This window comes from Polypterus senegalus, chromosome 2 (genome assembly GCF_016835505.1).
Source record: "Polypterus senegalus isolate Bchr_013 chromosome 2, ASM1683550v1, whole genome shotgun sequence".
Classification (NCBI taxonomy): Eukaryota; Metazoa; Chordata; class Cladistia; order Polypteriformes; family Polypteridae; genus Polypterus; species Polypterus senegalus.
Window position 1 is genome coordinate 86,234,139 of NC_053155.1, and position 12,489 is coordinate 86,246,627.

Consider the following 12,489-nt stretch of genomic DNA (forward strand, 5'->3'; position numbering starts at 1 on the left):
GGGCTTTTCCTTTTATTAGTATAGATTTGACAAGCACTTGAGCCCCTGCTTGGACACTGATCAACAGTCTCCCTCGCACAATTATTTCAGTGTCACCATCCCCCTTTTATTTATTTATTTATTTATTTATACTTTCTTCAATTTCCTTTCCCCCGTCACTTCCCTTCAATCCACCCTATACTTTCTGTGAAGCAGGAGGAGGAACAAAAACTTTATGGGAAACCGAAAGTTAGGAAAACAGCTGTCCCTGATGGGGTCTCACCTTTACCACCTCTTTTTACTGACACATTCAACACTTCCCTGCAGCTGGACAACGTTCTGGACTGCTTTAAAGTAGCCACTATCATTTCAGTTCCCAAGAAGGATACAATCTCTGAACTTAATGACTATAGGCCAGTTGCTTTGACCTTGGTGGTTATATAAGAATTAGAATGTCTCATGCACTTTAGTTCGCATATAGGACAGATTGCTCAGTGGAGGATGCAGTTAATTTATATCTCCACTAAATTCTTCAGAACCTGGACTTGCCTAACACCTATGTGAGGGTCTTGTTTGTGGATTTTTGTTCAGCCTTCAATGCCATTGTTCCAGTGTAGTGTCAGGGTAATCTAATCCAGTTAGGAGTCCCCTATGGTGTCTGTCAGTGGATTATGAGTTTCTTGACAGGTAGGAAGCAGAATTTAAGACTGGGCTTCCATCTTTCAAATCCAGTGTCAGTTCGCATAGGCTCCCCCCAAGGCTGTGTTCTTTCACCCTTCCTGCTTTCACTTTATATAAATAATTGTAGATCCCTAGAATAATCTGTTTAAATCCTAATATTTGGAGGTGACACAACCATAGTGGGTCTTTTTTCCAATAATGACGCATCTTCCTGTCAAAAAGAGGTGGGCCATCTTGTGGAATGGTGTTCTTGTAACAACTTGGAGCTCAGTGCAATTAAGACAGTGGAAATGAGGATTGGTTTCTGTTTGTCCAACTTTGCAAATTAATGGCCAGACTCTGTCTGTGGTTCAGTTGTTCAAATTCCTGGGATCTACTTTTACTAATACATTAAATCTGGACAGTTAACGTACCTCCATCATCAAGAAAGCCAGGCAGAGATTGTTCTTCCTTCACCAGCTTAAGAAGCTTAGCATATCAAGGTGGATATTGTTAAATGCTTACTCAGCTTTTGTTGAGAATATTGTGACCACCTCTATTACCGTTTGGTTTTCTTCTGCCTCCTCTCTTTTTAAGAATTATTGGGTAATTTTATTTAGATGAGAAAATCATTGTCTGTTGTCTCCCTGCATTGAAAGATCTGTTCATTGCCAGAGTGAAAAAGAGAGTGATAAAGTTTGCAGCTGACTCCACCCATTTGTTTATTAAGTTGCCATCACAGAGGAGGTACCGGTCTGTCGTGACCCATACATTATGCAATCTCTGCAGCTTCTTTCCTCAAAGTATTCAGATCCTAAACAAACTTGCATAGAGTTACTCCTTTTTTTTTTTTTTTTTTTGCACCAAATAAATGGTAACTGTGCTATTTGTGTATACATAAATACTTCATATTTGCTCAATTTTGTTCTATTTGAATCTATTGTTTTGCATTGTTTTTGTCATTAGTGAGTTAACTTATTGAAGTTCGTAAATGTTTTCTTAAAGAAATTGTATTTGGGTAGTGGTTGCACAGTGTAAGGTTAATGATGGGCTGTAATTTTGCTATTTTGTGTTGGTAATATCTTGTATTTCATGTTTGCACTGAACTAAAGTTAATTCTGGTATGCTGTACATGCTAGTAATAAAGTGACTCTGATCTCAGCTGCAATTGGAAATTTTAACATATTATATTTCAATTTAAATTTGTGTCATTTGGTGCATTTTTACTGAATCTGTCTCCAGTAACCAAATAATTGTCTCCAACTTTAAAGCCCTGCATTTGTCTAGAATAAAGCATTTTCTCTGCTAAAGTGAGACACAGGGTGATGCCAGGGCACGCACAAAGCTGTGTGTCTGTCCCCGTTAGTACAGCTGTTCTCTGCATGAGGTGGTCGTCTTTCTCACTTTGTCTGACTGCTGGTAAACCTTTGGAATTGAAACTGAGGTGGGTTGCTGTAAATGAGTTATAGAAGCAGACAGATTAGTGTTCAGGTCTCATGCGTCTCATTGGTTTTCAAAGCATCACCTTAGATTACTAAGATAATGTGTGTTTTTTAAGATTGTGGAGAAATGTATAGTACGATTTTTGCACTGATTTTAACTAAGTTGCATTTTTAGAGGCAAAATATTTGGGGTATTGAAAAATATGACAACTGTTATCTATTAGAAAGAATTCATCAAATCCATGGCAACCAAGTTGAGATCTGATACTGGAGGAAAAGAACAAATGATGGAATGAATGAAAAGCTGCTGGCCTAACACCCTCAATTTGTCACTTTCTGTGTCTTCAATGGTACAATGTATGCAAATTAGGTATATCCTATTTATCGAAGGTGTAGTAATGCAGTTTTTTTTGTCTAATATGAAAAAAATATTTTGTATTATAAGTAATTTATTTGGGTGGGGTGATTGTTTTGCAAGGTTAGAATTCCATGCACTAAAAACTTTGCAAGCTTCTACTCTATGGGTAATAACAAAATCATTCTTTCAGTAATGCCAAATGGGTGAGCCAATGGTCAGTTTTACCGTCCATCGGCAATTGACTGCACATATTGTTGATGTAAATAAAGATTAATTGGCTCCAAACACTCTCTTTTTGCGCCACACAAGAAACCTGTCAGGCACTCATGTTTGCAATAGGAGGTACGTGAGATTCCTGTGCTTAGCTACAAGTGGTTTAGCAGGTGTACACTGTTTGTTGAGGGTGGCAGCCTGATCAGTGCGTCACAGACAAAGTTTGAATGGAAAGAGCGTAGATAATTGTATGTAGTTAGATTCTAGAGCCACACAAGGACGGTAGTGGTCGGGGTGGTGCTGTTTGTTCTTGCAGGCAGTGCTTGAAGTGGGTCAGTACCAACAGCGCTTGAATCAGCAGTCCCATCGATATGATATATATACATGCACTGACTTCCAAGGGGGAACCTCCGCCTTACTGTCTATAAGTAATAACTGAGAGGAGGAAATGGGCACTGATTAAACAGAGTAATACTACTAATTTTGTTTCCACTTCAAACATTGCTGGAGGGCATATATGAATGTAAATGTACTGTGTACTTGAGATAATAAATATGAACTATTGCACTATATATCAAAGCAGATTTTCTTTTTAATTTATCAAATCAGTGCTGTTCCCCATCTGCGTGTACATCATACATTTTAAACCTGCAGTAGCAATAAATGCTCATTGTTTTGTGCATTTTACAGCATTTTGTTTGCACGAGTGAGAAGAAAAGGCAAAATACGCGCTATAGCCAAGGCACTATCAAACAGAACAAAGTACTTTTTTTGTTCTGTAATGCATGATGAGTCACTTTTTTCTATGGTAGAAAGATATCGACTGAGGATGGCATATTTGACTGAGTAAAAGTAACTAGTAAATTCTAGTTTCTTAAAAAAGAAAAATTCTAATTTTATGATGAAGCAGGTCTAACTTTATAGAGTTTTGTACCAATATGTCATCATGATTTGTAGCAATTTTAAAGGAACTTGGAATGAATCACATTTGAATTATTATAATAACATTACAGATTACCATTATATTTGCTGAGCTGCAACAATCTGTGAAACAACAAAACTCTTACGTACCAATATAAAATGCCCACACTCCATCCCCCCACTGCCCAGTGTAGGCACTTACATGGTACATGGGCAGAACGGCTATTAATCCACAAGCATCTCTCTACCCCTTGGCCCAAGGTGGTGATACCGTGCGCTGTCAATGTTTTGAAATGATGATCTGAACTTCCAAAATATCGCTCAGCCCTCTATTGCCATTTCTCATCTCTGCTCTTTAACAACTGAACCTTCCAACTTTGTTCTACAAATAACAAAACAATTTTGATATGGGAGCAATTTCCTCTGATTTTTTTTTTTTAAATGTCAAATAATATTAATTCTTTAATCTTGTGTATTAATACAAATTACACTTTCACTGCTTGCAGGTGATTTGCGTCTCACACTAGGACGCCTGATAATGATCGACCAAGATGTGAATATCATTGTTTACCTTTTCATTGTTACTGACCACATGCATCCCATTCTGGTATAGGTAAACAGTGGTAGTAATATATTTTATCAAGTTTTTTTATTTTCTCAGACCCTGTCAGAAACCGTGTCCAGCAAAGTTCAGCAGAAGAGCTGGTTTTGCAAAACCATATAACTTTTTTTTTTTACATTTTATATAATTTGTTAATTTTTTAAAATGCGTTCATATTTTGTCACTTTCTGCTGTGTTTTGTTGTTGTGTTGTAAAATGCTGATATCATTTTGGACATAACCTTTTATGCACAATGATCATCTTGTTTTTGAATGATTAGGCATGTTGCAGTTTTAGAAATTTTGCTTTGGCTGTAATTTGATCGTATGGCATTCCTGTTTTATTGTCTTCTTTTTTTGTATTAGATTATACAGTCATGGCCGAAATTATTGGCACCCCTGGAATATTCCCAGAAAATGCACCATTTCTCCCAGAAAATTGTTGCAATTACAAATGTTTTGGTATACACATGTTTAGTTCCTTTATGTACATTGGAACAACACAAAAAAACGGAGAAAAAAAAACAAATCTGACATCATGTCACACAGAACTCCAAAAATGGGCCAGACAAAATTATTGGCACCTTTTCAAAATTGTGGGTAAATCATTTTATTTCAAGCATATGGTGCTCGTTTTAACTCACCTGTGGCAAGAAACAGGTGCTGGCAATATAACAATCACACTTGAAGCCAGTTAAAATGGAGAAAAGTTGACTCAACCTTTCTGTTGTGTGTCTGAGTGTGCCACACTAAGCATGGAGAACAGAAAGAAGAGCAGAGAATTGTCTGAGGACTTGAGAACAAAATTTGTGGAAAAATATCAACAATCTCAAGGCTACAAGTCCATCTCCAGAGATCTTCATGTTCATTTGTCCACTGTGCACAACATAATGAAGAAGTTCACAACACATGGCACTGTAGCTAATCTCCCTGGACCTGGATGGAAGAGAAAAATTGATAAAACACTGCAATGAAGGATAGTCTGAATGGTGAATAAACAGCCTCAATCAACTTCAAAACATATTCAAGCTGTTCTGCAGACTCAGGGTGCAACAGTGTCACCTCAAACTATCTGTCGACATCTGAATGAAATGAAACACTATGGCAGAAACAAAAAAAAGCCAGACTGGAGTTTGCCAAAATGTACTTGAGGGAGCCAAAATCCTTCTGGGCGATCGTCTTATGAACAGATGAGACCAAGGTAGAGCTTTTTGGTAAAGCTAATCATTCTACTGTTTACAGAAAACAGAATGAGGCCTACGAAGGCACCTACAGTCAAACATGGTGGAGGTTCCAAGATGTTTTGGGGATGTTTTGCTGCCTCTGGCACTGGATGCCTTGACTGTGTGCAGGGCATCATGAAATCTGAAGACTACCAAAAGATATTGGGGCGCAATGTAGGGCCCAGTGTTAGAAAGCTGGGTCTGCGTCAGAGATCATGGGTGTTCCAGCAGGACAATAACCCCAAACATACCTCTAAAAGCACCCAGAAATGGTTGAAGACAAAGCGCTGGAGAGTTCTGAAGTGGCCAGCAATGAGTCTGGATCTAAATCCGATTGAACACTTATGGAGAGATCTCAAAATTGCTGTTGGGAGAAGGCGCTCTTCAAATCTGAGAGACCTTGAGCAGTTTGCAAAAGAAGAGTGGTCAGAAATTCCAGTTGAGAGGTGTAATAAGCTTGTTGATGGTTATAGGAAGCGCTTGATTTCATTTATTTTTTCCAAAGGGCGTGCAACCAAATATTAAGTTGAGGGTGCCAATAATTTTGTCCAGCCTGGTTTTTGAGTTTTGTGTGAAATGACGTCAGATTTGGCTTTTTTTCTCTGTTTTTTTGTGTTGTTCCAATGCACATAAAGGAAATAAACATGTGTATACCAAAACATTTGTAATTGCAACAATTTTCTGGGAGAAATGGTGCATTTTCTGAGAAAATTCCAGGGGTGCCGATAATTTCGGCCATGATTGTATAAACTTTGTTTACTTTATTTATTAAACAAGGGGACTTTTGATGGTTATGACATGCTTTGGGCTGGTTTTATACTTAACGTGACGTGTGCACCTGTGGACGCTACTGCTACGCAAGCATTGTACTGTTTATACTTGTGCGCATACTTTATGTAAATCTGGAAGCTTCCATGAGCTGGCAGTGCGAGATGATATCGCGGTGAGAACAGGTTCGGCTTCGCTGTGTTGTGAATTGCCCAAAGCAACCATTAAATTCCAAGGACACCTTGCCATAATATCACTGAAAAGGTTGTTTTTATTTGTTAAATCTATCAATCCAGGGATGCGCCCATTCCAGCTAGCATTTAGCACGAGGCAAAAAAATGATCCCTGGATGGGGCATCAGTTCATTGCAAGATGAATACAAGCACTCTCATACACTAGTGTTATTTTAGCATCACCAAATTCCCAAACCTGCGTATCTTTGGAAGGAAATTGGCGTACACTGTTGAAACCCACCAGGAAAATCTGCAAACTCCAGGCAGGGAACACCAGGGACGTGACTATGTAGCGATTAACAACTGGGTCGGTTTTAAGATGACTTTTATAACAGTCTACTTCAATGATAAAATCAACTACGAGATTAAAGTGGACAATTTGAGATTTAAGCCAAAATTTCCACTTTAATCACAAAATACGTCTTTTCACCGTTTCCTTAACTTTTTTTTTCCTCTGTGACTCAAGTACATTATGAAGGTGAAAAAAAAAAAAAAAGATGGTATATGAGAACTTTAAAATGTATTGTGTCATTATGAATGGGAATATGTGACACTTGAATATAAAAGCACCAAGAATTCATTCAGCATTTTGCTTCACCACATCAAACCATTCATCAAACATCTAAGCATGCACATTGATCTTGTACCATCCGCAAGGCGGCTTTCTGTCAAATTTAGATAATAAACAGCGACTCTGACGTCACATTCTAACTCTATCACATTGTGCCCTCTAACTGGTACTGCAACTCGTGCACGCGGCATGTTAATTTCTGAGGACGTGCTCAGAGGACGCATCACATGAATGCTGGGAACGCGTGGCAGCCATGATGCGTGCGCATACGTTTTTAAGTATGAAGTATAAACCGGCCCTTACTGATGACTGTTCTCTGTGTTAGTTGTATTAATACTGTATAGACTATACTATCAACTACTCTGTAAACAGTACTATTACTACAATAATCCTTGCAAAATTCCACTACATACAGTGCATCCGGAAAGTATTCACAGCGCATCACTTTTTCCACATTTTGTTATATACAGCCTTATTCCAAAATGGATTAAATTCATTTTTTCACTCAAAATTATACACACAACACCCCATAATGACAACGTGAAAAAAGTTTACTTGAGGTTTTTGCAAATTTATTAAAAATTTTAAAAACTGAGAAATCACATGTACATTTATTCACAGCCTTTGCTCAATACTTTGTCGATGCACCTTTGGCAGCAATTACAGCCTCAACTCTCTTTGAATATGATGCCACAAGCTTGGCACACCTGTCCTTGGCCAGTTTCGCCCATTCCTCTTTGCAGCACCTCCCAGGATCCATCAGGTTGGATGGGAAGCGTCGGTGCACAGCCATTTTAAGATCTCTCCAGAGATGTTCAATCGGATTCAAGTCTGGGCTCTGGCTGGGCCACTCCAGGAAATTCACAGAGTTGTCCTGAAGCCACTCCTTTGATATCTTGGCTGTGTGCTTAGGGTCGTTGTCCTGCTGAAAGATGAACCATCTCCCCAGTCTGAGGTCAAGAGCGCTCTGGAGCAGGTTTTCATCCAGGATGTCTGTGTACATTGCTGCAGTCATCTTTCCCTTTATCCTGACTAGTCTCCCAGTTCCTGCTGCTGGAAAACATCCCCATAGCATGATGCTGCCACCACCATGCTTCACTGTAGGGATGGTATTGGCCTGGTGATGAGCGGTGCCTGGTTTCCTCCAATCGTAACACCTGGCACTCACACCAAAGAGTTCAATCTTTGTCGCATCAGACCAGAGAATTTTGTTTCTCATGGTCGGAGAGTTCTCAGACGGGCTGCCATCTGCCTGTTACTAAGGAGTGGCTTCTGTCTGGCCACTGTACCATACAGGCTTGATTGGTGGATTGCTGCAGAGATGGTTGTCCTTCTGGAAGGTTCTCCTCTCTCCACAGAGGACCTCTGGAGCTCTGACAGAGTGACCATCGGGTTCTTGGTCACCTCCCTGACTAAGGCCCTTCTCCCCCGATCGCTCAGTTTAGATGGCCGGCCAGCTCTAGGAACAGTTGGTGGTTTCGAACTTCTTCCACTTACGGATGATGGAGGCCACTGTGCTCATTGGGACCTTCAAAGCAGCAGAAATTTTTCTGTAACCTTCCCTAAATTTGTGCCTTAAGAAAATCCTGTCTTGGAGGTCTACAGACAATTCCTTTTGACTTCATGCTTGGTTTGTGCACTGACATGAACTGTCAACTGTGGGACCTTATATAGACAGGTGTGTGCCTTTCCAAATCATGTCCAATTAACTGAATTTACCACAGGTGGACTCCAATTAAGCTGCAGAAACATCTCACGGATGATCAGGGGAAACAGGATGCACCTGAGCTCAATTTTGAGCTTCATGGCAAAGGCTGTGAATACTTATGTACATGTGCTTTCTCAATTTTTTTATTTTTAATAAATTTGCAAAAATCTCAAACTTTTTTCATGTTGTCATTATGGGGTGTTGTGTGTAGAATTCTGAGGAAAAAATGAATTTAATCCATTTTGGAATAAGGCTGTAACATAACAAAATGTGGAAAAAGTGATGTGCTGTTTATACTTTCCAGATACAATACACTGTAAATGACTAAGATATTCTCAGATATCCTGACAGTTATTGCTGTTAGTTGCCCAATCATTTTGATGAATGTTTTGCTAGGCTATACATTGCTAGAATAACTTGTGCTATCATTGTTTAATCTGCAGTGGCAAGTGTGTCATTGTAGGTTATGATAGGTGCAGTAATTCTAGGCAAAAATTATTTTCCAAATAATTGTGGTTGTTTTAATTTGTATGTCTTTGTTAGCATTACACTTCATGTAACCTTTTGCTTTTAGATATTGTACTTTGCAGTTTAAGAAAGCATGAGTCAATAAGAATGAAATGAATTTAAAATTCTACCAATTGAAAACATGTTCCACAAATACATCTTACATAATATCTTTTAAAATAATCAGGTTTGTAAAGCTTTTTGAGCACAAATATATAGACAAAATTTAGATAAAACAAATACTTTTTTATTAGTGGTATGGAGTGTCTGCTGACCTACTTACTGACAAAAACTGGGTTTAAAGGATAAATGGTCACCAATTTGCATCTATACTTGTCTATTGACCCCAGTGTGGTGGAAGCGCCGGCTGCATCCCTGGAAGCACTCCGGGTGTCCCTGCTCCTCTTCCCTCACCAATCATCCCCTCGGCACTTCCGGATGTGGCAGAAGTGCTGAAGTCCAGGGCTTCCAAGGCATTGGGGTGCCCCTTGGCAGTAACCATGGGCCCCTACAGGGTTGAGCTTCAAAGCTATGTACCTGTGATCCCCATTGGCACCAGGGCGGTTGCCCCCACATGGTTTGGGGGAGGTGTGAGCCCTCCTCCGGTCCTTCTGGGCAACCCAGCCGGGTCGCCCCCCCCAGCCATCTGCAACACCCTATAGATGTATGACATGCATAATCTAATTTTTAACATAATGTTTTTAATGAACAAATGAAGCTACTGTATCTTCCATTATAGTATTTCATTATGGGCACATGCATAGCAAATGTGTTTTAAGTTCAAGGTTTATACTTGACCATCTATAACAAGCTAATGCAAAAGAGAGCTGTTTTCTTAAAATGGACAACTTCAGCTTCTCACTGGAGCAGAAACTGTAAGTTGTGTGTTGATTATATGTAATAGTTATTATGCAAAATATTAACAGTAAATCAAAATATTGTAACATTTTATGAAATTAATAAAAACAGAAAATAATGTGGAAGTAAAATACTACTTTTTTTTCCATTGCTAAGAAGTAAGACTTCCAGTGGTCTGTATAAACTTTTTTTAAATTGTTTGCAGCAAATAGAATTATTGGTAGTGTGTAAGAGGTATTGTTTCAAGAAACAACAGAATTAGATACTTGGATAATTTTTGAATTTGTTTATCATTTAAAAAACTGGCTTTTGTTACATTTTGTTTTTATAGTATGCTGTGAAGAGAATGCTGACTGACCTGCGAGATTCAGTGAGCATCTCCCCAATAGATGTTACTGCTATTGGTACAAGTTGAGCAATTTGGAATAAACTTTTTGTTATCCTGGATTCACAGTCAGGTATGTTATTATTTTTGTCTAGAACCATTTGAAATGTGTTACATGTGTATTTTTTAATCCTATTTATCTTATAACTCTGAGACATAAGTAAACATGTAATTTTGCATTTTGCATAAAAAAATTAATGTACACTGCTAAATTAAATGAGTACTTACTAGGCGATTGACTGATGACTAGGCAATAGACTGATGATACTTAAAGTATATCTGTGAAAACCATTTTAAAACAAAGCAGTATGCCCAGTTTTGTCCATGTATGTGTGAGAATGTCCCAAACTGTACTTTTTCCAGTGAAAGATCTACAGCGACATTTAGGCCACTGACTTTTTTTTTTCTGACAGTGTATCTTGGGTCAGCATGCTCTGTTGGAAGGCAAACTTTTTTCCTGTCTAATTTCTGTTTCCTGGTAGAGTCTTGCACATTTTAATTTAGTATTTTCTGTATTGTGTACTGTTATTTTTTTAATCTGTCGTGATTGTTGTAAGTTATAGCTGCTACTACCAAAAAAGCATCCTCATTGCATAACATTACCACAGCTATTCATTATAATGGTGGGTGGTTGTGACAGTGCAGCTCCTTTTGCATGCTCCATCTTCCATTGTTGATAATGTAACCGGATGAGCTGGTCTGATGGGGACAAATCAAACTGAGCAACGGGATGGTGGAAAATGCAAAAGTGCTTTTATTAAAAACCAAACGGATCAAACCATGTCCAACTATGGTGCAGTGCTCAAAAATGTTTCAATAAATAATCCATAAAAAAGGTAAAAAAGAAATCCATGCGTTGGGGGCACACCAGCCAAGCACAGCTCAGTCCATTCTCTCCAGCTCACCCAAGGCTTGCACAGCTGGAGAGACTTCTGTCGCCTCGGTCCTTACACTGCCGACCCCCATCTTGGCTGCCTCCGCCAGCATCTGCCAGGCCACTCAGGGTCAGTTGTACTCGTGTCTTTCTTCTCGCACATGTAGACGTCCCTCAGATCCTTAGGGAGGACTCCACCTCAATCGGACCATTCTTTCACATCGTCAGTGGGCACAATCCGAACCTCGAGCTCCGATCCTTCAGTCTGGCCCCAAGACCACTGGCTGCACTGACCTCTCTCTTTCAGCTGGCTGGCTTGTATACTCTTGTCCCCAGTGTTGCTCTTGCTCTCTGCCTCTCTTTTATTCTCTCTCTTTTCTGTTTTTCCTCCTGATCTCCTGTGCCGGCCCGTACTTCTACGACTCCATGGGCACAGCAGCTCAATCATGCATCACAGGAATCCAATTAAGCAATTGAGAGTGATCGTACCCTCACGTGCAGGTGCGAATTGCCCCAATTACCTCATCAACTCCCCGCGGCTGCACGATTGCACCCATGGAGACTGATGCGGCCAAATAGATTATTTTAAAACTGGCCTTTCATTTCAATCCTCCATATCACAGTGATGTGACATATTTTTGATTTATGCCACACTTGTGGCTTAGCATTCAAGCATAAATGTCTCATCAGCTCGTGATATTCTCTGGGTCGTGTTCTGAAAATACTTTGCAAGCAATAATTTGAATGTTTGTTTTATTTTTGGTTAATTTTCATATCCAGCATTTGTTTTTCACCTCTCTTTCATATTTTTGATCCATGAGCATAATATTTATTTATACCCATTGACTTTTATAACTCATTTAGAGTTATAACTAATCTTGTAGTAGTTTTTTTAGGCACTGACTTTTTTGTTTGGCATCTAGGCTTTGTAGAACAGACACATCTAGTAGTGTGGCAGAAGTATAGTATTTTTATTTTCTATTATTGCACAAAATGAGTGTGCAGAGGTCTTAAGGATGATCTAATCTTCCTCGGGTATATGCTTTCATATAATCTGGGACTGGTTTAAAATGTGTTCACTTTATTTTTGAAGCTTTTCATTGAAAGAGACTACCAGAATATGACACCTTAGACAGTTTTTACCTTTTCATAATACCTTATATTGTCTTTGAAATAATTTAGGTTTAAA

The 12,489-nt window shown here is 39.0% G+C and overlaps 1 protein-coding gene across 1 annotated transcript in view; it reads left to right on the plus strand.

The window, feature by feature from the left end:
- The window catches only part of LOC120523118 (basic helix-loop-helix domain-containing protein USF3), a 44,273-nt gene that overhangs the window by 11,861 nt on the left and 19,923 nt on the right, over positions 1-12,489 (plus strand). Inside the window, exon 2 of the mRNA XM_039744105.1 lies at positions 10,373-10,499. The gene's annotated coding sequence lies outside the window, so the exon portion shown is untranslated. The remainder of the gene's footprint in view (positions 1-10,372; positions 10,500-12,489) is intronic.